Source organism: Peromyscus californicus, unplaced genomic scaffold (genome assembly GCF_007827085.1).
Source record: "Peromyscus californicus insignis strain IS unplaced genomic scaffold, ASM782708v3 Scaffold_7__1_contigs__length_154581171, whole genome shotgun sequence".
Classification (NCBI taxonomy): domain Eukaryota; kingdom Metazoa; phylum Chordata; class Mammalia; order Rodentia; family Cricetidae; genus Peromyscus; species Peromyscus californicus.
The window spans coordinates 149,568,622-149,594,869 of record NW_026294595.1 but is presented as its reverse complement, the minus strand read 5'-3'; the positions used below and the strand labels follow the sequence as shown (position 1 = coordinate 149,594,869).

General features: G+C 44.2%; 1 protein-coding gene and 1 long non-coding RNA gene across 4 annotated transcripts in view; one reads left to right on the top strand and one right to left on the bottom strand.

Moving 5' to 3' along the window:
• LOC128102609 (neuroendocrine secretory protein 55-like) overlaps positions 1 to 26,248 on the bottom strand; it is a 54,073-nt gene that overhangs the window by 10,494 nt on the left and 17,331 nt on the right. The gene's annotated exons all lie outside the window — the stretch shown is intronic.
• On the top strand, positions 86 to 24,282 carry LOC128102610 (uncharacterized). 2 transcript variants are annotated; one of them, XR_008215465.1, is made up of 3 exons: positions 86 to 638; positions 1,659 to 1,939; positions 16,950 to 24,282. It is a non-coding gene; the product is annotated as an uncharacterized LOC128102610 (long non-coding RNA). The 2 variants fall into 2 exon arrangements; XR_008215464.1 differs by having other exon boundaries at positions 86 to 927.

Below are 26,248 nucleotides of genomic sequence, written 5' to 3'. Positions count from 1 at the left end.
ACGCGACTGAGTGTCCCCACCGTGGAGCGGGTTTTTCTAACCAGCCTGATGACGCCCCAGCCTCTTCAGAGGACGAACCCATAAGCAAGGGCCCCTATAAAGCGAAGGGGAAGCGCGAAAAATCGGCCCACCGAGGACGCGTCCAAATGGACTGCGCTGCAGGCGGGGGTGAAGGGCTAATGCGTCGGTACCTTTAGTATGGGTAGGGGGCGCGGGGAGCAATGTGGTGGGGGGCACGGGCGCGCCCAAGACGGTGGGCACCCGACCCCGCCTCCTAGACCTGCCTCCCAATTTTCAGTATAGTGGTGTAGCCCTGGGCAGCGTGAAAACTATGCGACGACGACGACGACGCTTACCCATGCTATGCGCCTCCTTACCTCAGCTTCCCAGATAGCGCACGCGGACGGCGGCCCACCCCTCCCACCCAATGGCGCGTGCCCGCGAAGGTGGATGGCGGCGAGCTAATTAGTCGCGATACCCCACACGGGGGTTCGGATCTCCTCACGAGCAATATAATGCATGTGCACGGCCAGCATGGCAAGAAGAAGCAGGCGGCAGTGTGCAGGCGAGGCGACAGCCGAGGAGAAGAGCCATGGCGGTGGTGGTGGATGGCGGTGGTGCACGCGGAGTCCTCCTAGGTGGGAGAGGCGGTGGCCTGGCTCGGGCGCCATGCGGGGCTCTAGAATCAAGGGAAAAAGTACTTTATTGAACACGAACTTTTTGGAGAATTGTTTCAAAACTCACAAGTGTCCCACCCCACTCCCTGGCCCCACGCTATGACATGGTAGACAGCACCGGCTAAGTGAAAGGGCAGGGACATTAATTTTGGAACTACCTTCCTCGGGTGCTGGGGTCTGCCACCGGGGTCTGCTTGGATGCCATTAATTCATTCATTCAATAACTGGCCCACAACCACCTTGTGCCCAGGTGAGTGGACAGAGCCAACGGTCAGACTAAGACATGGCACCTTCCCCAAATGGGACAAGGTGCCTGTAAACCTAGATCTGCCGAGCAATCACAAACTCTCTTCCAAAGTTGCCTTCCTTTCACTTTTGAACATAGCTCGCAAAACTTGGGACGCTGGGGAGAACGAAACAAAAACTGTACTCTGAATGCTACATACCCCGGGGTCCTCAAGGGGAAGAGGGAGTGTTTGCCTCGAATTAATTGTTGTGGACAGCTCTATCTTTGAAAATAGGAAAACACTATTGACCACTCAACAGAGTTTTCGGGGCCTCCTTTCCGAAAGTTTGCCCAACTCCAACTCAGAAAGGGTGTGACATACAAAGCTACAAGACGCTGTTCGTCTTGGTCCCTGCTGGTATACCTCTACTTCTATTATACGCTCTATTTTCATTTTTATTTTTTTAACGGACTTTAAGAGTACAACAGAAAGTGATTCAATGCAACCAAGGATCTCTTGGAATTAAGAGCAGGAAGCTAAACCTAACAAACAGGCCCTCGCTTTCGGCTTTGCTGCCCAGTCTCCGACTTTTATCTCCTCAAACGTTCTATCTTATCCACAGCTGATTGAGGCCTCTCGTCCACACAAATATACACTCAAAAAAAAAAAAAAAAATACGAAAACCTCAAAGGAACTACTGTACCAGGTTGATGCTTTCTTTCTTTCTTTCTTTTTTTTTTTTTCACTTAACCAGAATGGATGAAAAAGATTTAACTGCTCTCCTGTTATGCTCCAGTGAAACTTGAGTCCACAGGCATCAGCCAGCCCTGTAAGTTGTGATATGAAGACAGGGAACTACCTTTTCCCTCTTCAACAAAAACTTCTTGGTTGAATTTGATTCATCTGTCATTTGTGAAATTAAAGACTTAGAAGAGAGAGGACCTGGCCAGAAATTTCTGTTCCGCTCCAGTTGCACAAAAGCCTCTTCCTTCCGGCTTCCAGTGTGCAGAAGCACCGATACATTGTATTTAAAAGGTAAGAGGTAAACAGTAGCCAGCACAACCTCCATGCTTATACAGTAACTACATCATACAGTGAGTATAGTGAAGAGTTTCTGCGCCTTCTCCTGTTAGATAAATATCACACCCAATCTTTAAAAAGAGTGACCTGTCTGATGGCACACAGTGAAACATGTAGCAAGGCACAATTGGGACCATTGTCCTAGAAATATGTAACACAAGGTCAGGATTTCCTCCATTCAACTTCTAACTTAGCCATTCTTGAAAAAGTTAAAAAAAAAAAATTAACTGTTAAGTTTTGCCTATATTTTCACTAACCAGGGATCCATCAATAAAGTGTTTACTCTGTAAATAAATGGCAGCAGGTGGAATCAAGGGTTTACAGGTAAGCATCGGACACCAGGAGCTCTGAAACACAAGCTGGTTTGTGGTCTGTTCAGTTTTCTGTTTTCACTTGACACAAAGTGAAAGGAGAGATTTTATTTCATTGGTATAGTGAGCTGACATCTATGGTTTTGGCCTAGCATCGACCTACACTACCCGAGCCCTCAAAGCTATGCATTCGTTTGGTTTTTCAAAAGTCTTCCACAGTTGGCTCTCACAATGTAGAACTTGTGAGTTGGCAATTGATTTTAATAGATTGCCCTGCGATTTTAAGCTCTTAAGTTTATGCTTTAAAAGTAAAGCAAATGAATTAGCATAATTCCTGGAACACTCTGCACTAGAAGGTTCTCCAGTGGAAGGTGTCCTCATCAGATTCCGAGACACATGAGCATTATAAAAATAGTGACATTATAGTTCCTGAGTGAGGCCATAAAATATCCTGCAGAAAAAACAGAGGGTCTTCCCTGGCTCAGGTGATTCGCGCCATGCCAAAGTCAGCAAGTTGAGATAATAACACACCCTCACCTGAAACACTGGGTCCCCTAACACACAGCTTGACCCCATACCTCACAGCTTTTTTTTTCCTCCCCTTCATAATGAATGAACTTGGGGTTTAATTCAGTGGCCTTGCCAGTTTTATATTTATACATGGGGGTTTGTGTTCCTCAGCCCTGCTGTAGCTTCCTTTCTGAGAAAGAATGTCGCATCTGCTTTCAGAAGTGACTGAATTACCATAGCTTAGAATCTTCTAAATATTATTATTACTTAATGATGCAACTGAGTTTTTGGACAAGAGTGTTCTCCTGGGCCTTTCATTAGTTGGGGTCATTGTAAGCTATTTTCCAAGAGTCTAGAGAAAATACAATTATAATATTATTTTAATAGCCCAGGAAACAATAGATAGGCTTCCACTGAGACAGCAACTTTAGCTGTAAGGCTTTAATAATAGTACTTAGTGATGTATTCTGTCTTCGAAGCACATTCTGCACTTTATTAGCCAGATGACTGGAACTGTTGTTGTAGATAAACGTTACTTGAAGCCTTGGCCATATTGGAGATGAAAGCAGGTATTGTAAAAAGTATTTTCTAGTCCTGGCTAATGTCCACTAGAAAGCTTTGATACTTAGGACCAGAAGGTTTTTAAACATCCAATGTCATGACCACCTATGGCTATTTTTTCTTGTCATATCGACTGGTTAGTATTTCAACTGCAAAGTAACTCTGAACTTGCATTCTGAATTAAACATGATATTTAAATGTCACCTCAGAAGTTCTAAGTCAACTGCTGAAAAATGGATTCACTACATGAGCCTTTGAAATCTCCCTATTTAATATCCACCAACTACTCCTCAAATAGCTCATCTTTAACTTACAACAGAATCTCACTCTAGTTCAAACCAAATGGAGAGGTGCACTGGCTAATGTGTTGTGACCCAATTTCCTGACCCTGTAGTTTTGAGATGATAGTATGTGTTTAAAATCATAGTTCAAAATAAGAAGGCAACTGAGACTTTTTGTAGCCTTCATTGACCATCAGCGACACAGATAGGCAAGTGCCACCTGTAAGAGGAACTTCATGGTCTCCACCACAGAAGCCTAATTCCCAAGGCCATCAGTGCCTTCTCACTACCTCCCTGAGAGGTAAAAGGGACCAGAAGGAGACTATGGGAGCTCTCTTCCCTTTGAAATTTAACTCTCAACAGGGCATTGAGTCTCTCCATATACAATTCAGATGGCAAGAGAGAAGAGGAAAAAGATTCCTAAGAAAGATCTTAGCAGCATAACTGTGAAACATGGAATAGTAAAGTCCAGAAGGAAGAGAGGACCAGCCCCACTTACTCAGCGCACACCAACACCAACGGGATACCAATGAAGCAGCCTAGCAGAGTGAGATTGCGTCAAAGAATACCACAGAGTTCTCCCCCACTAACAGCAGGAAAGTTAATTTTCCTAACATAAAACATCCCTCGCTTCCTTTGGGGGAAGTTACGTGAGGACTAAGGTAATGGGAGAACCTATAACCTAGAATGTTTAACTGGTCCTTGAAGATGGAAACTCACTGGGATGGAGGAGGATGCAGGAAAACAGTTACAGACTACTCTTCAGCCAACTTCTTCCTAGTTGACATCCAACATCTGAGTACACAATGAGAAAACAAAAAATCTGGTAGGTGCAATGGGAGATGTGATCTTGAGATGGCACTCAGAAATATCCTCTCTCAAACTTGGATGTTTTAATTGTTTTCAGATTGTGTTGAATTTTAACTCCTAGCCCCTGGCATTCCATTCTTTATTAGTGCTATCATAAGAACTAGGTAAGTTAAAAACAGGTGTAGGCAACAGTGTGACTTTGTAGGTATCCATTTACCTCTTTGGTTTTTACTGACCGAGATGTATTTTCAAATAATGCAATGACTTGACTAGCCCTACTTTAGGACAACTGAGATTCAGATGGGGATACAGGGGTCCTTCACTTTCCACAGTTTTCTCATTGTCTGCTGTTAGGAAACCCCAAATTAAATTATCAGTGTGGCAGAACTAACCACATGTTTAATTCATCTAGAGATGTAGGCACCTTTTCATCCTCTTGTGTTTGCTCACACATGTTGAAATTGGAAAATGTATAATTACTATTTAGCTCCACCCATTTCCCTCAGGGCCTAGACTACACAGCCCTTCCAGTGAGGAAGGCCCCCACGGAAGGGGGCTGTGCAGGAGTTGCTGTCTGCCTCCTGCCTGGACTCAGGACTCAGTGCTTGCTGGGAGATCAGTGGCACTGCCCTCAATATCAGAGAGTCCAGATGGCACTGTGGCTTTCTGAGGTCCCTGCCCAGCTCTGGAAGTGCCAAACAGGAGAAAAGTCTACAGCCAGAAAGTTCCAGGCATTTATTTGTAAGAGGCCTGGGAATTGGATGAAAGGCTGTGTTTCATGAGCTATAGACCTCAGCTGTAGCCACAGCCACATTTAGGGGTCTCTGCATGCCACTCAGTCCTGGGGAAGTTGCCTCGGCTCAGTCTTCAGCATTTCTGCCGGTCCCTTGCTTTACTCCCTGCTCCCATCTCAGATTACGACTCCTTCTAAGCTAATTCCACCCCTAAATTGAAAGAATGTTGCTGACTTCACAAAGAATACAAAGCAGACTGGCTTTAAAAACTAAATATGGCCAATTTCTTTCAGGTTGAAAGATCTAGCTTCTGGGGGTACATCATTAAAAATGTGTCTTGCTTTTGGAGAACATTTACATAAAATGATAAGGTAAATTAAAATTTTCTGAGGATGACAGGCTGGTTTAAAGTTCCATGGAAAGAAAGAAATGGAAGCCCCCAACTGTTGAAAGACATGTCTGCCCCTTGTGCAGTCAAAGTACAAGCAAAAGGAGGGGAAAGCTCTGAACCTCTCCTCCTGGAAGCCTACTGCTGGAGCTACAAGGGGTGGGAGAATGCTGTGCTCTAGCCCTACTCTCCACCGGATAAAAAAATGGCCTTTTAAGAGGTGTGGTGGCTCACACCTGAAATCCCAGCAATCTAGAAGCTGGCACAGGAGGCAGGAGGACTGCCATGAGTGAAAGACCAGCCTAAACTACAGAGTGAGACTCTATCTTTAAAAAAAAAAAAACTTAAAGAAGATGGAATTAAAAAGGAAATATTGTCTCTATCCGCCAAACAAATCCCAAGGAATCCCCTAAAGATTAATAGGTGAACAATGCTAACGTGGAATGGTTTATTTTTCCTAATGAACAGTAAATTGTTAGCTAATGCTGAAAGAATGCTACATCTGTGACCTTTAGGGCTGAATGTGAACACTGGCTTAAGTGACAGGTGTACCCATTGCATGCCCAGCTTGCCTGAAATTGAAAGACCTAACTCAGATTTTCCCCTCAATTAACTGATGCCAACATTACAGCCAGCCAAGAAAGAGCCTCTAGCCAAAGGCACAGCAGACCATGTGTTCTCAGTCTTCAACATTTCAACAGTAGTGTCAGCCTTGGGGGAGAACAGAGCAGGGCTTCCCTGGGAACAGAGATGGCCCTGCCCTGTTGAGGAAGGTAGGGGAAAGTAGCTCCCTGATGCTCAGCTGAGGGACACTTTCAGTGACGGAAGCAAGCCCAGGATTCTAGAAAACATGTCACTCTAACTGGTATTATTAAAGGAGGTGGCACAAAGCGAGACGTGCAGTAGTGAACTGCAATAGACTAAGTAGACCTATTTTCACCACTAGGTTGCAGTGACCTTAACACTAAAAAATAAAGACTGGGGAAGTATCCCTTGACCTACAGAGGAGGCCAGTACCTTGGGGTGAGAAGTCAGCAGTCACCTGATGACCTTAACAACAGAAAGAGGGCCAGGTGGGACAGTAAACCCTAGAGCCTGGGAAGATGGAAGCTGCTGGTGACACTGGGATGTTCAAGAGCAACCTGAAGGAAACACAAGAGGATGAGAGCAGGTTTGATGAGTCAAGACAGACCGAGCAGAGGTCCTGCTCTGGCCCTTTCCACCCAGGTCCTCCTCTGGCTCTGGACCGTCTTTGGTCAAGATGGTTGAAACATATAGTGGGGTTGATTGAAAACTCAGTTGTATTCTTCTGGCAATTTAAAGGCACACCAAAGTCTACAAGCCTACCTGGCCCCAAACCAGAGAGAGCTAGGAAGTTCCTGAAACATAATCATTTCAAGTCATTGTCACCTTGAAAAAATACTTGAGAAATACTTGAATACTTGAAAAAACACCTCGTAAATAATCTTTACAATTAAATGTCTATCAGTGAGATAGATTAAAAGTAAAAACAAAAATGTAGATGAATATGATCCCTCAGCAAGCTTAATACTATAATTTATAACTATACCTTCCTTCATATTTCATCTGCTTTCTCTGTTCTTAAATGTATTAAATATCACTCCCTCAAGTTTGTAAAAACTTCCTGCCCATTAGATTGGTTGAGAGACACAGATGGCAGAGAGGAGTAGAGTGGTGGGGGGGCTTCAGCACATAGTTCATTTCTAAATGGAGGCTGTGACAAGAGAAACCAGAGAACAGACTCTTCTAAATGAGAAGACTAAGAAAGTATACCTGGGCGGGGGGTAGAGAGAACAGATGGAAGGAAGGAGAGAAGACAGAGAAGAAAAGCAAGCCAGCTAGCTAGAAGCAGCCTGAAAACCTCGGGGAGAAACGAAATCACAGGATTTTACCAGTGGGGCCTTGCTTAGCCTTGGTCCATGCACCCGCCAGCTCTGTGAGGACCACCAGTTACCACTTGCTTGCTTTCAGGAAGGCACTGATTTGCAAAGACTTGTTATGAGAATCCTAAGGCCTCTGCTTAACAGGCCTACGAAAAAAGTCTAAGTTATCAGCTCTTGACCTTTTCGGTTCTTCTACTCAAAACTTGGTATGTGGTAACGTGTGGAAAGCTAATGTTCAAAGGGCTGTGACTGTTAAAATAAAACTAAAGGATCAAAGCTGCACTACGGAGATCAGGGCTCTGCCTGGCCTGAACCCCAAAGGGAAAAATGAGAAAGATAGGTCGGGAGTAGTGTCTGGGGGTGCTGCCTGCACCCCCTCTTTTGACTGAGGTGCTTCCACATAAGGCTGAAGCACAGAGGGCACCGCCACCACCCTTCTCCTCTCCCACCTGCCTAGCTTTTTGCTGCACTGATGGAACAGGAGGGGATGCCAGCATAAACCAGGCTAATTTGTCTATGTAGATGAGAGAAGGAGAGAATTGACTATCTCGTCTCAGTTTTGATGGCTGTGAGATAAAAAATGGGGGAGGAGGGTCCATTTGTCCCCAACTAAAATTATAGACATTTTTCTTTTGTGATAAAAACAGTTCTCACTGTTATTTTTTCATGGACTGGATCAAGCTGGCTGTTACCTAAGACAAAGCAAGGGCTAACGGCTTTGCCTCCTCTCCACTCTAAGATGGCTGCAGGCACTACACAGATCTTGACTCTCATAATGCTGAGCCTGGCGGATGCACTCTCCCTGCCCCACCTGCCTGTAAGGACTGGGCTGCCTCCTCATCCCCACCTTCTCTCCGCAGCAGTCTTCAAATGGCTACCACAGAGAAGACAAGAGCCTCCCACCTCTTGTTCATGTGTAAGCTCCCTTTCCTCGGCTACCAGGATATGTTTCCTAAAAATTAAGGTGGTGGCTGATCAGCACAAATATTCAGGCAAACTGACTGCCTGATTTCTTAGCCAGATGATTTTTCACAATTGAACTTTCAACCAGATTGGTAGGATGCCTTGGTGTCAAGAAGACAAAAACTCAAGTCAGAAAGGCCAGCAGAACAGGACAGGAATGGACAATGGAAGCTGTAGGGACAGCGGCAAGTGCTAATTATTTCTAGCAAGGAAAACCTGGGTGTTTAGGTTCTGCCAAATGACTCAAAATTCCCCAGAGCCAGCTACACAGATGAGAAAGAATGGCTCTATGGTGGTCCTGTCCACGGGGTTTGGTGAGGCTGCAGCTGGAACAAGGCCAGCAGTTTTCCTTTATTCCAGTGTCTATAAAATGTAAATGAAGAACCATCTGCCAACATTGATTCTGACATGAGGAATGAGACCAGTCCTTCAGACATCATTAGGATCTCATGACCTCGGTATTTCTAAAAAACCTCCATGTTTTCTTTTTCCAAAGTGCCTGCTTATTGTTAAAGGGGGACAGAGTACTTCCTTTATCTCCAATATTTCCTTATTCTGACACTGAAAATGCCAACCTCCTAACAGGCTTTTTCTGCCCCCTAAGCTGGGTACCGCTATATCTGAGGTATCTGGGATTTTTTTTTGTCCTCCAAATTATAATCATTCTAAAATGAAATATCTAAGCATGCAGAACGATAAATTGGGATCTTGTCCTTGTTATCTTTCTTCTGGCTCCCCAAATATTGCTTTACAAATAGAAAAGGAAGAAACAAAACAAAATAGGGTCTATCTATTATTTTTTTCAAGTGTTTTCCCCAACATGGACCCACTAAAATCAGAGAGATTGCTGTTCCCGTTCTCTGTTGCAGGCAGTGGCCCTGCACGATGTCAAGAACCAATTCCCTGCTTGGACTTGGCTCAGCTGGGAGACTGCAGTTGGTCTGGTGAAGCAGGTTCTGCATCCCCGAGGTGCCCCTTACCACTCCAAGACTCCCCCTCCTCCCAGAGGATGCTGCAGATGTGGCAATCTGCCTGTTCATCCTCCGACTGTAGAAAACAAAGTGGTTTTATTTGTGAATGCCCATAATTTACCTACCACAAAGCCCTAAGTCCTTGCCGTTCATTGTCAGTTGCCGGCTAATAACCATCAAAATTATCAGTGTCTGTAACAGCATGCCAGCTGAGTGAGGGGAGTAGGGGCCTGAGGAGGGGGTCATAAATTGCTTGGGGGAAGTGACTGCATGGTGTGTATCCTGGAGTCAGGTGGGAAATGAAGCAAAGCTATCGGCGCTAGATTCAAGGCTGGGGTCCCTCTCAGAAGCGACATCCCTTCTAGCAGACACTGTGTATGTAATGATTACACACAGGCAGCTGAGATGAGAGCGCAGACCCTGTCTTCTGCTCTCTGCCTCCCAAGCAGCCTGCATTTTATGTTATACGCCGCAACTGAGCCTGAAAGCAGGGGGAGCAGAGAGCCAGTGAAAACAGTGCACCTTGCATGTCTGCTTGTGTGTGCCTGCTGCTTTTATCTCCAGGGATCTCACAGCTAACCTTGGATGTGTGCGTTTTACTCCTTTTTCCTCTTACTTCCCCATTCCCAGATGCCGAGACTCTTTCCATCTCTAAGAAAGCATTTAGAATTCACTTTTATTTCTCTTCTGGACCATGCCAGAGTGCTTCTGGGAGCTTGGAGGAAGTCGAATATGTTCCTTTGCTTAAGATCATGGGAGGGTTAGAGATAAGGCCAGAGGTGGGATGGGAAACAGTGGACCTTCTGATTCTTGCCTGACCTGAACACAGGCTCAACATCTGGGTCCATGACTCCTTCCCAGCCCTACGACATGGCCTCTGCCACAGGGATTCCTATCTCTGGGTCTGCTGGCTCTGTGTCCCTCCAGTTCTAAGGCCCTTCCATGTCTACTGGAATGGCACATCTGACCTAGACACTGACCTTAAAGAAAACATAGTTTTCAACAGTGGGTATGTGGCAGACCACTTGAAAAGCCTTCTGGCCACTGAAGCGAAGCACCAGCCAGGAGGATCAGCCTGAGGGCTAAAATCTCATCTCATCCTATGGAGGCAAAGAGAGAAGCCAGCACCTAGCAGGTGGTTGGCTTGGCTTTGCCCTTTGGGCCCTTCCTTTCACAATCCTCCTAGTAAAATAAAGCAAGATGGTGAAGATTTGCCTGGAGTTGCATGGCCTGCAGGGGAGGGCTGAGATTCTCTCCATCAAGGGCATCTATCACTCAGGGGTGACAACTGTCTGCTCTCCAAACCCCAGCAGCCCCTGTCCATTTCAGAGGTCTCTTCCCTCCCCCTTCTACAAGACTTCTCTATAGAAAACTGAAAACCATCTTGTTCTTTCATCATAATTAAAGAGCTATCAGGGAAATGGCTGTTTTTTTGTTTTTGTTTTTGTTTTTGTTTTTTGCTGCTGCTGTAGTAAGCCTCCTCAAACTCTATCCCTTTTTCTCATTTGCTAAAGTGCTCCTCTCTCTGCCTGAAATCAGCCCCTTTGGTGATGGCAATTTCAGCTGGTAGCTGAGAGTTCTAAGTAAAATCCTAACCTTGGGAGAGTGGAGAGAAAAAAATCCATGTTTTGAGCCAGACTGTGTCTGCTGCAAAGTGCCTGAAAGGCCATTTTTCATGGGGGCGGGTGGGGGAGGTCGTGTCTGTGGCCATCTCTGCCTTTGCACCCCGTCATTGTTAGGACTCACAGTTTTCCCCACTCAGAAGCTGGTTCTCCCTGCTGCCTTAGCTAAGGGGCAAGAGGAAGCTATTTAAAGGAAGTGTAGAAGTTTGATCAGGGAAGATAAAATCCAAACGCCTTTAATGCTAGAAGGAAAGCGTGAGTGTGTGCTCTATTGTTGCCAGCCTTCCCGCTGCAGGCTTGCAATAACGCTGTAACTTGCACGCATAATTAATCACCTTGTTCCTAGCTGAGTGTCACCCAGCTGCAGGGAGGGTCATTTCTATGTGTTGTGGACACTGGGCTACTGAAGGCTCTTTCTGCAATAGTGTCTCATCTTGTGACAATGTTATTCTTGTCCTATTGACCATCACAGAGCTTCAAGCAAGGCACATTGCAGGTAGGTGACATTAAAAACAAAAACAAACAAACAAAAGAAAACAAAAGAGCCTTACCCTGAAGGATGCTGAGCTCTCTCAGCTGCTAGAAGCTGACAGATATTCAAACATACATTATGGGTGGGATTCATAATATTCATCCTAGCCTTCAACTACTTACACTGTAAAGAAACTCACATGTCAGGAGCTTTCAAAATTAAGCTTAATTTCTTTTTCTTAAATATCATACATCTCAGAAAGGCCCATTTAAGTGACACTAGGGAGCTTAATTGGCAGGCTTCTGGCTTTCTGGAGGGTATGCTAGTATCCTGCAAGACAGAATGGCAATCCATGCCTCCCTCAGTTGAATCATTATTTGTTAATACAGCTCTGAGTGACTCGAGGCTAAGGTGTGCAATCAACCTGTGCCACTAAGCACCAGGTTGTCCTCCGGCTGTAACCACACAGCCAGGAGGCCAGTCACGAAGCGTGCCAACAATGAGGCTGTTTTGTGACTTGTTTCCTGGCCCAGTCTCCTTTCTTGTTCCTCTCTCTATGCCCTGCACCTTCTATTTCTCGTTTAAAGAAAGCAAAGTAACTACACTACCAATATACCATACTGCCCTGGAGGTATGGGGGTACAGGGGTTTCCACATCCTGGGCTCACAGGAGACAGGAAAACCTGTTTGCTGCACTGGAGGCTGCTGGGCAGTTGCGGTCCCCAGCAGGGAAGAGTGAGAGTTAGGTAAACAGGTAATGATGGCCGAAATTGGCCTCCCTGTCCTCCTCAGTGCCCTTTCCGAGTGGTAGGGACTTCATTATTAAAAATGTGACTCTTTCCTCATTGTGGCCTCACAGAACTCTTTATTAAGATGCAAATGTCCCTAAACAGTAACCTTATAAGCCTTTGGCAGCTAATGGGATTAACTGGACAGAACACAGCCACCTGTAGGTCTGTAAGGAGGCCTGGGCCAAATCCCCACCTCTCAAATTCACTGTGAGCTCATCCCTGAACACCCAGAATGAGAAATCCAGGAATCCCTGTTTCAGTTCTCTTTGAAGTATGGAGATTTAAAAAGAGAAATCAAAGTTTAGAATTTCATAAACCTGAATTTTGTTTATTATAGAAAATTCTTTAAAGAATTCCTTCAGTTCAGTTATCCATAAAAACTTGCTTATTTCTAATAAAAACAAACTATATGCATACATATATGTTTTAAAGATGCATATATGTATATATGTAGCCTACCCAGGCTGAACATTAGAGACCTATAGATTAAGATATACTATTCCAAGGGAGATATGTAGCTATCCTATAAGTGTTTGTGAAAGAAAAGCTGAAAACAAATTCTAGATATTCTTCATTCTACAGAATTAATGACAGTATTTGAATATAGACTTTCTATCTGTTTTAGAGACCAGGGGAAATAGGCCTTAAGTCCAGGCTCTAAGACGGAGAGCTGGAGCTAAAATGGAGGCCAGGATCTAAAATGGTGGATCACAGCTAAGATGGAGGGCAGGCCAGGATCTAAAATGGTGGATCACAGCTAAGATGGAGGGCAGACAGAATCTAAAATGGTGGATCAGACCTAACATGGTGGACAGGCCAGGATGTAAGAAGGTGGATCAGAGCTAAGATGGAGGACAGGCCAGGATTAAGATGGAGGATTTTAAATAAAATAGAGGACAGAGGGTTGTGACCAGTATGAAAATACTCTAGAATCTCTGGCTACAAATCATAACTATTTCCCCATCCTAACAGCTAAATAGCACTCTTTAACACAGACAGAATATTTTAAGGTTGAGTGGAAGAATTTTGAGTCCACTCCCTGAGAGAATTTCCACCCTGAAAGGTATACTTTGGTCCACATCAAGCAGAAATTTAAAGTGAGAGCTGGCTAAAGGTAGTATTTAGTACCATACATGACCTAGCACCTTCTGGACCTAAGCCTACACCCTCAGCATGGCTGTGACTCTCTAGCCTTCACCTCCTACCAAAAGACCTCTTCTGGTACTGTGATGGACAAGGTATCAACACTAAGGTTTACCCTGTGACAACAGGCGCTTCAGTCGCAACTGCCCACACATAAATCCTCAGCCTCAAGTTGGCATGGAAATATGAATGGTTGGTTGTGCTGTGAATGTCTAGATGCAGATGTTTATTTTGACCCAAGAAGACAAATTCTTCTGGGTTTTCTACAGTTTAGTTATCTCTCCTCTTTGGATGAGTTCCTCATCTGTGAGCAGCTGCATCTATTCTTGCAGAATGCCTTCACAGAAATTACCTCCATTGTCCAATTCCTGTGTCTGTTTTTAATCACAGGGCCATTAAGGGGAGCAACCATGCCTTAGATGACTGACTTCCCCACAGGGAAGGGCACATATCAAGCTTTCATTGTATGTCTATTGAATGATTGAATGAATGAATGAATAAAAATGCCCAAATCAAGGCAGACTCACCGACCCGGGAAGGATTCATCCTCTTGAGAGGCGTGGTAGACACATGGGCAGCTACTGCGTGCATAGTAAGGCTACTAGATGAGCAGAAAGGGAACAACATTTGACATACAAGTTGACTGGAAATTTGGGGGCAATTTATCAATGAGAGAAAATGGGTTCATGCGTATAGCAGACTAGATAGTTTCCCATGTTCTTTGCCAAGGTGAACATAGTCTTCATATGAGTAAACCTGGGCTCTGCCAATGGTCAAAAACGTGAAAAATTAACTTGTGACAGCTGTTTTCATTTGGAACCATGCTGAAGCGACTCCCTTCCTAAACCAGGCGTGTCAATTTTATGCTAAATTTCCATTCAACGCTTCCCACCAATCTTCCTTCTTTCCTTCCTAAAGAACCACTGTGACACCCCCCACTCCAGTGATTCTAAAATGTCACAGAAGGCTCATTGTATGAGCATACTTGTGGTGAGTTCCTTCTCTGGGCTATTAGAACAGCAATTGTGCACCCCCCCACCCCACCCCAAGCCATTTTGTTAAGTCTCAAAGCAATACAAATTCAGCTCAAATCAATTAGCAACACATTTCTAACTCTTGGCACTCGTTGGGGAGGATCAAGAACTTTTCCTGGTGGGGGGATCTGAACCGTGAGAAGGAGCTCAGCAGAGTTAGCCTGGGAGTCCCTCCCTCTCCATAGCTCTGCTTCAATCTAAAGGCCCAAATGTAGAAGAACAGGGGCCTAGCACGACCAGCTGGGACAGGATTTGTGTAGGATTTTTGATTTTTTGGTTTTTTTTTTAGACTTGGCCTAGTGAATAAAGCGCAGGACAGAGAGGCAGCTGACGGAATCTTTTCCCCCCTGCAGCCAGGAAGCTAAAGCTGTGTCCTCTTGACTTGTGTCCGACTATGGTGTCTCCCAGCCTGTGCCCTGACCCCAGCACACAGCCATCAATCTGGTCCTGTCTCCTCTGGCGTAACCTACCCCCCTCCTGCTCCCCCCTTACTCTTCCTCACTGGAGAGAATTCTTTTCCCTCTCAACTGAAGGTACCCCAAGAGAATAAAAGTTGTTTTTCAAAGCGGGGTGGTGGGGTGGAAGAAAGAACGGAAGGGAGGAAGGAAGGGGAGAAAAGGTAGATAACAATGCCTATATGGGACCTAGCTGGAGCCAAGTTCTTGAGGATATCAACCTGTAAACCTCTCAGGATTTCCTTGATTTCTGAAATGTATACTTAATGTACAAAGTGTTCGTGTTTAACCTTAGGTTTGCCCTGGCTTTGTTCTGGGTAATTATTAAATCAAAGGACTCACAAAGATAGGGTGGGTTTTTTTTGTTTGTTTGTTTTGTTTTGTTTTTCTGCTTTTGACAAAAAGGTCTGCGGTGTGCCAGATTGCTTAAAACAAAATAAAACAAAACCACTGAGTGGGTAAAGCATGTGGAAACTCTTGGAAAATCAAATTGTGGTGGGAGGGGTGTAGGAGGGGTAATCCTAACTTCAAAATTAAAGAAAATCATTTCAGTTCAGGTAAGAAACTTTGAAGAAAGCAAATGGGGCCTGTTGGGAAGGAGAAGCCAAGGCCAGATCTTAGAGGACCATGGTGGCTCCATCCTGCCTCTTCTAGCAGCCTCCTGGTCCCCTGCTTTCCCAAGTGGATCCTAAAGTCTGGCCACACTCCTGAGCTTCCCTTCCCTCCTCCCCCCCCCTCCTCCTCCTCCCCCTCCTCCCCCTCGTCCTCCTCTCCCCCTCCTCCCCCTCCTCCTCCTCTTTCTCCTCCCCCTCCTCCCCCCTCCTTCTCCACCTCCAGCTATTATTACTTAAAACCCTTCTATTTTCTTTTTCTATCCCTTGCCTTGCCTTTGGTTTTCTTATTTCATTTCTGCGCTTATTTTTCTCTCTCCCTTTGTACCTCTCTCTCTCCTTCTTTTTGTCTCACCCCCAACAATAAAGAACTGGCCTAGGAGTTGATCTTAACTTACAAGTGGTTCTCAAGGACCCTGGGACTTAAAATGCTCGGGAAAGAGAGAGAGAAGCGAGGAGGTGAGAGGAATCCCTGTTCTTTCCCCCCTTCCCTACCGGAGTGAAAGGCTAAATTAAGTCAAGGATCTGTGGAGAAATGACAGAATGTGGGAACTGGCCTCTTTGTGTGCTTGGGTAGGGGCAGCCAAATCAAACCCCTGAAAACACTAGCTGCATATCTGGGGGAGGAGCCAGAGATAAGAAATAAAATCGAAGTAGGATAAGGGGTGGGGTGGGAACACACCTAAAGAAAAGGGGCCAGGCCAAGCGTGGGGGCGGGGAGGTGGGTTTTCAGTCTTGGGGGACGTGCAAGTGTGCAAGTGGGCATTCTGTCCCGAAAACAGCCTCAGGGCTCTAGGAGGTTGCGGTCCCTGATAAGGGGAGAATTTGTGTGTTTGGAGTGGTGCTGCAAAAGAAACTCATCAAATAACAACAGAAAAAAAAACAAAAAAACGATGCCCCCCTCCAAAGCACAGAGTGGCTCCAATGGTGTTCAAACTAAGCCCCCAGGGACCCAAGACAGGATGGCACTCCACCCAAGGACACCCTTGAAATGTGGGGCTGTTTTCTACGTTTGATCTCGAGAATTCTACCAGGTCCCACATTCGCAAGCAGACCCAGCTATTCAGAGCTCTTTGCTGACCTCTGGTGGGTAGGAACTCTGCTGGCCCAAAGAAAGTGCTAGAAGGGGGCTGCTCACCTAAAGCCATAGCTACTCTAAAACTCAGGGAGGGGTGGTGCTAACAGCCCACTGCCGACCTTGAGGGTCTCGTATCAGAAGTCCTGGGGACAGGGGTAAGGGATGAGGAAAAGTCTTTAAAATCTAAAGGAAAAGAAAAGAAACACCGGGCAAGAGGGAAGAATGCAATAGTAAAGTTTGAAAAGACAATTTTGAGTAGCAGAGAAGGGGAAATGTTTGCCTCAATTAATACTTTTTATTTTGTTCCTCTGACTGTTGCATTTTAGAAAGCAATAGAGGAGGAAGCCGATCAGGATGGAGCACTAAGGCCAGCCTTAGTGGGGAAGGGGTAAGTTCTTAGCGGAGAAGCCTGTGGCCCCTGCCTGGGAAGTCCATGTGGCCTTCGTCAGCTGCTGTGGAGCAAACAGGACAGCAGCATCAAAGTAAGTGCAAAGGTACTGTCCTTGGAAACCAGGGACCACAGTGACTAAAGTGTCCTTTCCTCCAGGGAGGCTCCTTGGATTTCTCCTAGAAGCCTATGTCTGTATCTTTCCTAGCCTTCAACTGGATGGTAAAGGAAGAACTTCTGAACTCTGCTGCTACACGGGTGGTTCCCAGGTGTGGGGACCCAGAAATAATTAGTCATTTGTTAAAGGACAAAAGGTGGTCTAAGATGTTTTTCCTACACCATTTGCCATTTTGGTAAGGACACATTCAAAAGTGCATGTGTGTGATGCCTAGAGGTACTGACAAACCTCTTCTACCTTAAACATTTCTTAAGAGAATTAAAAAATTCTAAAGTGAGAAAGACCCCCCCTTTTTTCCCAGAGGAAGAAAACTGGGATCCAAAGGGGCAAAAAGATGGGCCCAGGGTCTCAGAACTGGCTCCTGGCAGAACAAGGGCTCTGCACTGTCAATGAAGAGATCAAAGCCCTGGAAAGTGGAGGCTGCCTGTTTGCACCCCACTGTCTTTTATCTTTCTGATCTGCCTAAGGTCTACAAAGCTCCCAAAGTGGAGACTTGTCCCCAGATATCAATTGCTGAACTGAAAACCTTAAAAAAATATATATTCCTAGGCCTGGGGCGGGACTGCATTCCTGGGAAGGTGAAGGGAGGGGCCCTCACAGTGCCGCCTGAGGCAGGCGCAGGCGCAGGTTTTATGAAGCCAGGCTCTCAATTGTAAAAGCCGAGCGCCATCTGCCAGCCAGTTCTGAACAGCTTTGCTTTGTTAACTTTTTTCTACTTCCCAGCCCTAAATAGTGGGTGTTCTCCTTTCTTTCTTTTAAAATAAATGTGTATTTTATAAATTCTGGCTCAGGAATGGCCCCCCTACACAAAAGATCCTACTTTAAAAAAAAAAATCTGAAAATAGAAAGAAAAATAAAGTAGGGAAATAAAAAGAGAGGGAGAGAGAATGGGAAGAGGGCAGACAGGCAAAGTTCCTTAGGTTTTATTTCCTTCCCTGGATTCTGAGCTCTGTGAACTTCAGGTGCAAATGAGATGGGCTCCCTTCTCTACCTAAGGCAGCCATGCTGGCCTTTACTTCTCTTCCCTGGAAATCCCACTCCCCACTGGGAGCCTCCTTAACATGTGATCTCACCAGAGTCTGGGATGAAGGTGTTTGCTTCCTATTACCTTGAGTTTTGGGGTGAGCCTTGACTACAAGCATTAGATTTGTCTGCTGCATAAGTATGAGTTTCTGGTCTGTACCCCGCTTTCCCACCTTTGTGATATTTTATATACATCAAGGTGGACATGGGAAGTTTCTGGCCTTCCTCTGAAACAACTCATCAAATTTGGTCCCTCTTTGACCATGGCAGAACTTCAGGTCAACTTGAAGCCTTGTTGTTAGCTTTTCTAACACTTGGCAAGTACATGGAATCCTAAAATCAAGTGCCAGAGAATCAACGAAGGTCCCAGGAACCGCCCCCCACCCCCTATGCCTAAGCCAGTGCTCTCTCCATCATCCCAGGACCCTCTTCAAAAGTTGGAGCTTCTCTGCCCACCATCCCTCCCCCCAATTATCATACTCTCTTCTCCATTGAGACAACATGGGGAATGTGACAACATGGAGTCTCATTGGAAAATTTCCAAATATCCCCCTAGAAAGAGGGATCCCTCTTAAGTGTTCGTCTTAAATCCTCACTTGCATATCTGTTTGACAAAACAAAATGGTTGTGTTTTCCTTCTAATGGCTAAAAGGAAAGAAAATGAAGTCACGTGACTGCTAAAGTATAAATAGCCCAGAGTTTTTTGGCTCCCCAACTTTAAAAATTTCCCCCTAACGTCTGGCATTGGATTTTGGGTTCTGCCCTGAGTCTTCTAAGCATTTCCTTGGAAAGATGTTGTACTTGGTCCCAGGCAAAATCTCAAAATCAACATTCTGAGGTTTTTCCCTGAGTCACTTCTAGGATTAGGCAGTGAGAAGTTTTTCCTGGTTAGGGGCACTTCAGTTAGCAGAACCTGGAACACTCAGGCGTCTGCAGAAAGTTTCGATTTCAGATGATACTTTCCCACCTTACACGGCCAGCATCTAACTGCTCCAACCACCAATCTGTTTTCACCGATGACCCTTACCCAGCTAGCTAACTTTGAGGTATGAAAATCTTAGGTTCTTTAAGAGGGGAAAAAAGGAGGGAGAAGTCTTTGTTTTTAAAAAGTGTTAAGTTGGGAGTGCAATCCAGAGACAACATGGCATGAAACCCTGGATTCAATCACCAGCTGCCAAAGAGAGAGAGGCAAGGTGCATGTTGGTGAGTCGGGTCAAATAAAGTGACAACTGACCCTCATTCTATTAGGTAGATATGGGTATAGATGCTACTTGTAGATGGAGAGGTATCAACAGTTTTATCAAAGACCAAGTACAATATGTTTTACCAGGAAATGTCTTTGGTCAGTTTCTTCTATTGGCATCATTGTTTTCTTTCTAGAAGATCTTTAAGAGAATTTACCAGTGCACACCAGACAGAGGTAGTCAGGCTGACATGATGCCAAAGAACCCTATGTGTGATGGTTAAGGGTTAAAAGTCTATGCATGCCCTGGTACTGGCTGCCCATGGGTTATCAGAGTCCTAGACCAATTCCTTGTTTGTTTGCCTGGAATAATTCCCTCTTCTCTTCTCTTCAGGGTCATCTAGGGGTCATTCTTGGGAGATTTGTGGAAACTGCTTCTATCCAACAATGCAGGCCACCAGAATTAGTTTGCACATTGCTGACTGGTTAGTACAGGGGGAACTTTTCTTCAGAGGATTTGTTTGTAGGTGTCCAAGTTATGCCATGTATATGTCTAGCTTTCCCAGGATTAGGCATGGATGTCTAAGCAGCAGCTCTCAACCTTGAGTGACATTTGGTAGTGACTGGAGAGTTCTAGGTTTTCATACTTATGTGTGGGGAGGTGGTGGTAGTAGTGTGTGTGAGTGTGTGTGTGAGTGTGTGTGTGTGTGTTGATAATAGTGGAATATCTGTGTGTGGAGGTGGTAATGAGGTGTTCTGTTGATAGCAATGGAGTATAGTGTGTGGAATGTGTGTAGTAGTGGCTGTAGGTGGTGGTGGTGATAGGGTGTGTGTGTGTGTGTGTGTGTGTGTGTGTGTTGGTAGTAGTGGGGCATCTCTGTGTGTGGTGGTGGTAGTAAGGTATTGTGCTGGTAGCAGTGAGGTGTGTGTGTGTGTGTGGAATGTGTGTAGTGACTGGTGGTAGTGATGGTGATAGTGCATGTGTGTGATGTTAGATATCAGAGATGCTCAGAAACATCCTACAGTGCACAGAATGGGGCCCCTGTCATGGCAAAATGTTAACTGAGTTGCTCAGAGGACCCCTCAGTTAACAAATCCCCTTTAAATGTTCCTGAAATCTCAGTGCATAGCTTAAAAGAGTAAGTCACTGCTTAAAATACAAAAAATGTGGGTCTGACTAAACTTTTGGGGTCCCTATGGGCCTCATCTTTGGGGTGGGGGCAGTATGAAAGTAAAGCAGGGTCCTCCCCACCTTGCTGGCTCCCCTGTCCTTTCTCACTCGCAGTATAGACCCACCACCTTCTTTTGCCTGTACTGTCTCACCATCTAGTGGCCGCCGGAAATATCAACCCATATTTACTGTCTCTGGACTTTTCTAAAGCCAGCCACTGAAAAATTCTTATTTGAGGGGATAGTGGGCAGGAGGCCCCTGCATGACACCTGTGATTTTATTGATAAGCTATGTGAGAATACACTGGGCCCAGTAGAGCCATTCAAAGTGCAAATGCAAGGAGTTAAGACGTACACTTCCCACACATGCTAAAAACAATAACAGCAACAACAAACAACAGCTTAAGGGACTGATTGCAAATCAGCTCTGCCTTTCCTAAGAAGTAACCCTATGAGCTTTGGTCCTAGCCCTTTGGACACATGGGCTAACCATATATAATTATAGATATAATTATAGATATAATTATAGATTGAAGACAGTGCTGTTTTGAAAGGATGTGTTTGAATGATCCTCGGCACCTATGTACCCCAGTAATGCCAGCTACTCTCTTGACCCTTTATCCTTTGAGGGGTAAGGGGAAGTCATTTCTGTTTTGTTTGGTACCAATAAGACTGGTAAGCGACTTTTACTGCCTTCGGAGCTAGGGTTCAGACCTGAGAGATGAGTCTCAGGTGCCTAGGAGACTCCACATGTCCACCAGGTAAGCTGCAGGACACTTGCTCCCATTTACTTTGCCGCTCTGGGGTCCCAGACTCATATCAGTGCCTAGCTCTGGGTTTTGTGTGTCATTGTGACCATTACTGTTGACATTTGTTTAAAGAAAATCCAGTTTTGGACTTACCTGTGTGTGGGTTACCTGTAAGAATGTCTTCATAGTTGTTTACACATTAGCGACCAGTTTGACGGGAGGGCAAACTGCTCACTTAGGGAACGGGAGAGAGGTAGTCAGATCTTTAGACAGAAGGGACAGGCCAGAGTCAGCAAGTCAGGAGAGAGGCTCCAGCTGACTGTTCTGATGCCATCTTCGGAAGTCACACTCCCTCAGCAGTGGCAGTGAGCAAGCTCGACCGTGACACTCCTGAGAAGGTAGGTACATGAGCTTTTTCCTTTGCGTGCGTATCGACTCTTTAGATGAATTCTCAAGCACTTAATCTGTCCCCCACACAAAATGTGTGTGACGGTGTCAAAAACGCTGACTGACATCAAAATTTAAATTATATAACAATTTATATTCTTTTGATACCTCTCTCCTCGTCCCAAATTGAATTATTAAAATTTAGTAAGGTGCAATGTTTGGGTTTGGTGGGCAGGACTCTTCAAGTCAAAATACTCCTGAGTTCTCCTGAGTTTTAATGGATCACTCTGCAATGCATTCTGGGATTTTACCTCTAAGTACAACAGAAGCACACTTCCTCAGTGTTCGTTGCTCTGTCACAAATCACTTGCCTGATGCTCCTCCTTGGTTACAGCTTCCACTGTGGCACATGCAAAACACTTCCAATAATTCTAACTTGTCAGAGACCAAAGCATTCAAGCCTGCGATAGTTGACAATAATTGAAAAGTTAACATGGGAGGGGGGTGTCCTTACCTCTTTCTTGGGGAGTCTTGTCCTCTTCCTGTCCCACCAGCTGGTCTGCTTCAGCAGTGATCTGGTTATTGGGAGGGAAACTAAAGACACTTTTTTTGCATGTAAAATAACCACATTCTGACCCCTGTGCTAAGTAACAGTACTGAATTAATTTATACACAGGTCGCTAATGACAGGAGGGTGGGGTGGAAGGGTGAGCAGGAATGAGAGATGGTACTTGTTCAGGATAGGGGGAAAAAGTGACCCTCTCGGGCCTTTGTCTTCCTCTTCTGCCACATTACCATATAATCCTAAATTTGGCAAGGTATCATGTGTCTATTGCGTGAGTTGACTTGTGTTTGCAAATCCTGTACAAAGAGGGAACTATGAAATGTAGAAGCTGGAAGCACAGGGTGCCTAGGCTTGAGTTAATCTCTCATTGAGAACATACAAAAAATAAAACCTCACTTGGAATAAAGGGGGAAAAGAAGTTGTAAACTCAACATTTAGGAGCTCTGGCACTGGAAACACACTGGACTTGCAGCCAATAAGAAGCTTCCTTCAGGATCTGGCTCTTCTTTTGGAGAATTAAGAAAAAGTCCTCTTCTTTGGAAACTAACTAACACCCACCCACCCCCTCCCCAGCCAGCTTTGTAGACTACCCACTAGTATTCTTAAGCTGCATAAAGACCTCAAAGAGTCTTCATCTGAAATTACAAAAGAAAGACCAGACCCATTTTCTTCTCATTCCTTCTAGAGAGCTTGATCCTAGGTCAGGGGTCCAGAGGTCAGCCTAGGGATGTGGTGCCAACAAAGGCCGCATTCCATCCAGTGCACTAAAGAACTTGCCAAGGTGGGTGTCAGGACCAGATCCCATGTGTTGCTGGGAGGCCCATAGACAATGGAGTCCATTGCTCACTGCTCTTAAGTCTCCTTCCTTTGGCCCTTCTGTGAAGTTTTATTTCAAAAAAGCAAAAACAAAACCAAAAAACAAAACAAAACCCAAAACAAAACAAAAAACATACTAACTTTAATTTTATTAAAACCCTGAGAGGGGGAAAATGCATTTAACCTGTGTCATAGGTTAAAAAAAAAGTTCAGAAACTAATTTTCATTTGCTACTTGTGTGTCTCCTGAAAGGCAAAGAGACATTTGAAAAGCTATAGTTTTGCTAGGAAGGGGGTGAGCACATTTTATTTCAAGGGGGAATTGATTTTAAAAAACAAGGGGGTGTGCCTAGCCCTGGGGCTTTCAATTTTAATCAATTAGGCTATCTTCTTTAAAAAAAAATTTTTGTTTAATACAACTTTCCTGAATTAACATAAAACAAAACAAATGCTTTTCAAAATCATGCATAGATTCTTGATAAATGGAAAAATGGGACTCAGCTATGAACTAAAAATAAGGATTACTTTTAAAAAACCAGGAAGAGAAAGGTATTTGGGACCCTGTAATCCTTTTGCCAGAATTCTGTATAATGTAGCATTGCCCTTTCAGAAATGTATATATGAAAGCAAGGGCATCACATTGTTATTATTAATTAATAACAATATTATTAATATTAAATAATGATTAATAAGTATATCGTTATTAATTAATGATAATTGCTGTTGTTGTTACTAATGTTGATGTTGTTATAAGCTTGAACCCTGCTAAAGAAAACTATTGGGAGATTTTTCTCAGAAAAGATATATAAAGGAAAACCTACATTATTAACAAAAAAGAAAGGGGAAAAAAAGCATTCTAGTTTTTTTTTTGGGGGGGGGTAAGATGAAGCAAATGTGAGTATTAACCCTCCACAGCAATGGCTCCCTTAAATGGAGAGCATCCATTTCATGCTCACTCGGTAGGCAGTTACAGTCAGTGATCTGCCAGGGCCTGGCTAGAATTCAGAAAGCAGCAGGCCGTTAGACACCTGTCATTAAACAAGGGATTTGAAGATCACATGGAGTGCTCACAATAGTCATGCCCTCAGTTTTGAGGAAACCATGTAGAAGCTTTTGATGGGCTTGGTAAGAGGTAGCACCTCAGAACTAGAGGCCTGAGTCCTTCACATACTCACCTTGCAACCTTTGGTAGGAAAAAAAAAAAAAAAAAAAAAAAAGCCCCTAACATTTAATCCCTGTGGGTTGAATGGATATGCTTATGAAATGGGTTGCTGTAGTGTTTTTATTGCCCAGAACTGTTGCAAAGCATTAATATGACTAGACAGAATACTTTTAAAAATGCAAAATGTAATTAGAGCATGTCTCCATCATCATCACTGGCCACTAATGATGTTGAGATCATTGAGATTTCCCCTACCCTTTTCAAGTCAGGAAGGGACACATAGGTAGGAGATGGTCCCAGTTCTCTATACTTCATACCATCTTTTCATGATAAATCGTATGAGCAAGTTAAAAATAAAATTACCCATTTAGGGAAAAAAATGTTTTTGAGAGAAATAGAAATTTCTTAAAGGGCCTCTGCAAAATATGTATGTTACTGGGAGGCAGGGAAAGGCAAAAAAAAAAAAAAAAAAAAAAAAGTAAAAAATTGGGAGGGGGGCAATAAACTATGCTCTTCCCACGGCAAAGAGTTCAGTGGAAGCATACTGAATTTAGAAAAAAATGGCTGCATTTTTTTTTAAAAAAAAGCATTTCACATGCTGAGATGCAGTGCAGTATTCTACCACTTGGCAGCCAAATAAATTATTATACAATTAATTGTGATTCACTATATAAATAAGGTATCACTACAGAGTGATTATATTATGTATAGTGTTTACCTACACAATTGTAATAAAGGCAGGAGATACTAAAAATTTCTCATTCAGTAGCCCCGTTGCAACTCAAGGAATAATAATTAAATGAGGTTTTAAAAAGAAAGAAAAAAGGTCTAACCTACAAAATTATTTTAAACTAACAGAAACATGGAAACAGTCTGTGATTAGGTTACTTTAAAAAAAACTCAGCTCTCCAGACATTATAGAATTTTTATTAAATTACTTTTATTTTTCTATCTATCATCTATCTTTAAAAAGATAACTCTAGCAATATGATATTTGGGCAATAAAAACAAAATATGCACACAGAAAAGCACTTTTTTTTCTTTTTCTTTTTTTTTTTTTTTAAGCAACAGATGAACCTACGTGTGATAGGTGAAGAGGCATGCTTTAGGATGGTCATTTGATCTGTATTTTCAGGGGCTGCAAGGCACGGATGCCTTATTTAACACGGTGGAGCTAGAGAGTTAGAAAAAAGTCTTGTAAATGTGAATAAACCCTTCCCTTCTATTTCTCCCCTTCCCCAATCAGTCACAGGGACCAGGACACAGTCCCTGTCTTGTCACTTTAGCAAAGTGACACCAGCCTGGAGGGGACTGCAGCCTGCTTTGACACACAGAACTGCTGCAGTCTCCCGAAGCAGGGAGCGTTGGCCGTCTTAGTTCAGACTCAGACGAGGCCTAGGCCAAGGCTGAGCAGCCTGGCCAGCTCTGGATGATGCTGCATCCAAAAAAATATATAATGGCTGATACCCACAAAGCGCAGGCAGGGCAGTACCGAGGTACCCCAACAAATGTGCTTCTGTTTTGGTTTAATTATCCCCTCTAGAAAAAAAAAATCTAAGGGAAGCAAGGGAAACTTCTACTATTCTGAAAAAACCTGGCCCCAGACATGGGGTTGGTGCAGAGAACTGCATTAATGGATAGTATAAGCTTCCATCCCTTCTCCATGCATTGGGGTGGGGGCTAGACAGAAGACCCACATTCTGGTGCTGGAGGGCACTTTAATGAAAATTTCTTAGGAAAGCTTTGTTTCTCAAACGAGGCAACGGAGGCCCCAGGATGTTAAGGCATACTGTATTCAGAAATGCACAGCCTTCTATCTGCAGACATTTGTCTCCCCCCACCCCCTCACAGGTCAGCTTCCTAAAGTATGGAAATGAGCCTTCAATGAGACCAGAACTCTGTCATGTAAGGTACTATACTTTTCATGTAACAGGGACATTTGAAATTGAAACCTACTTCCCCTTTTCGTGTGTTTGATTGAATGATACCAGTATTTCCCCAGGTA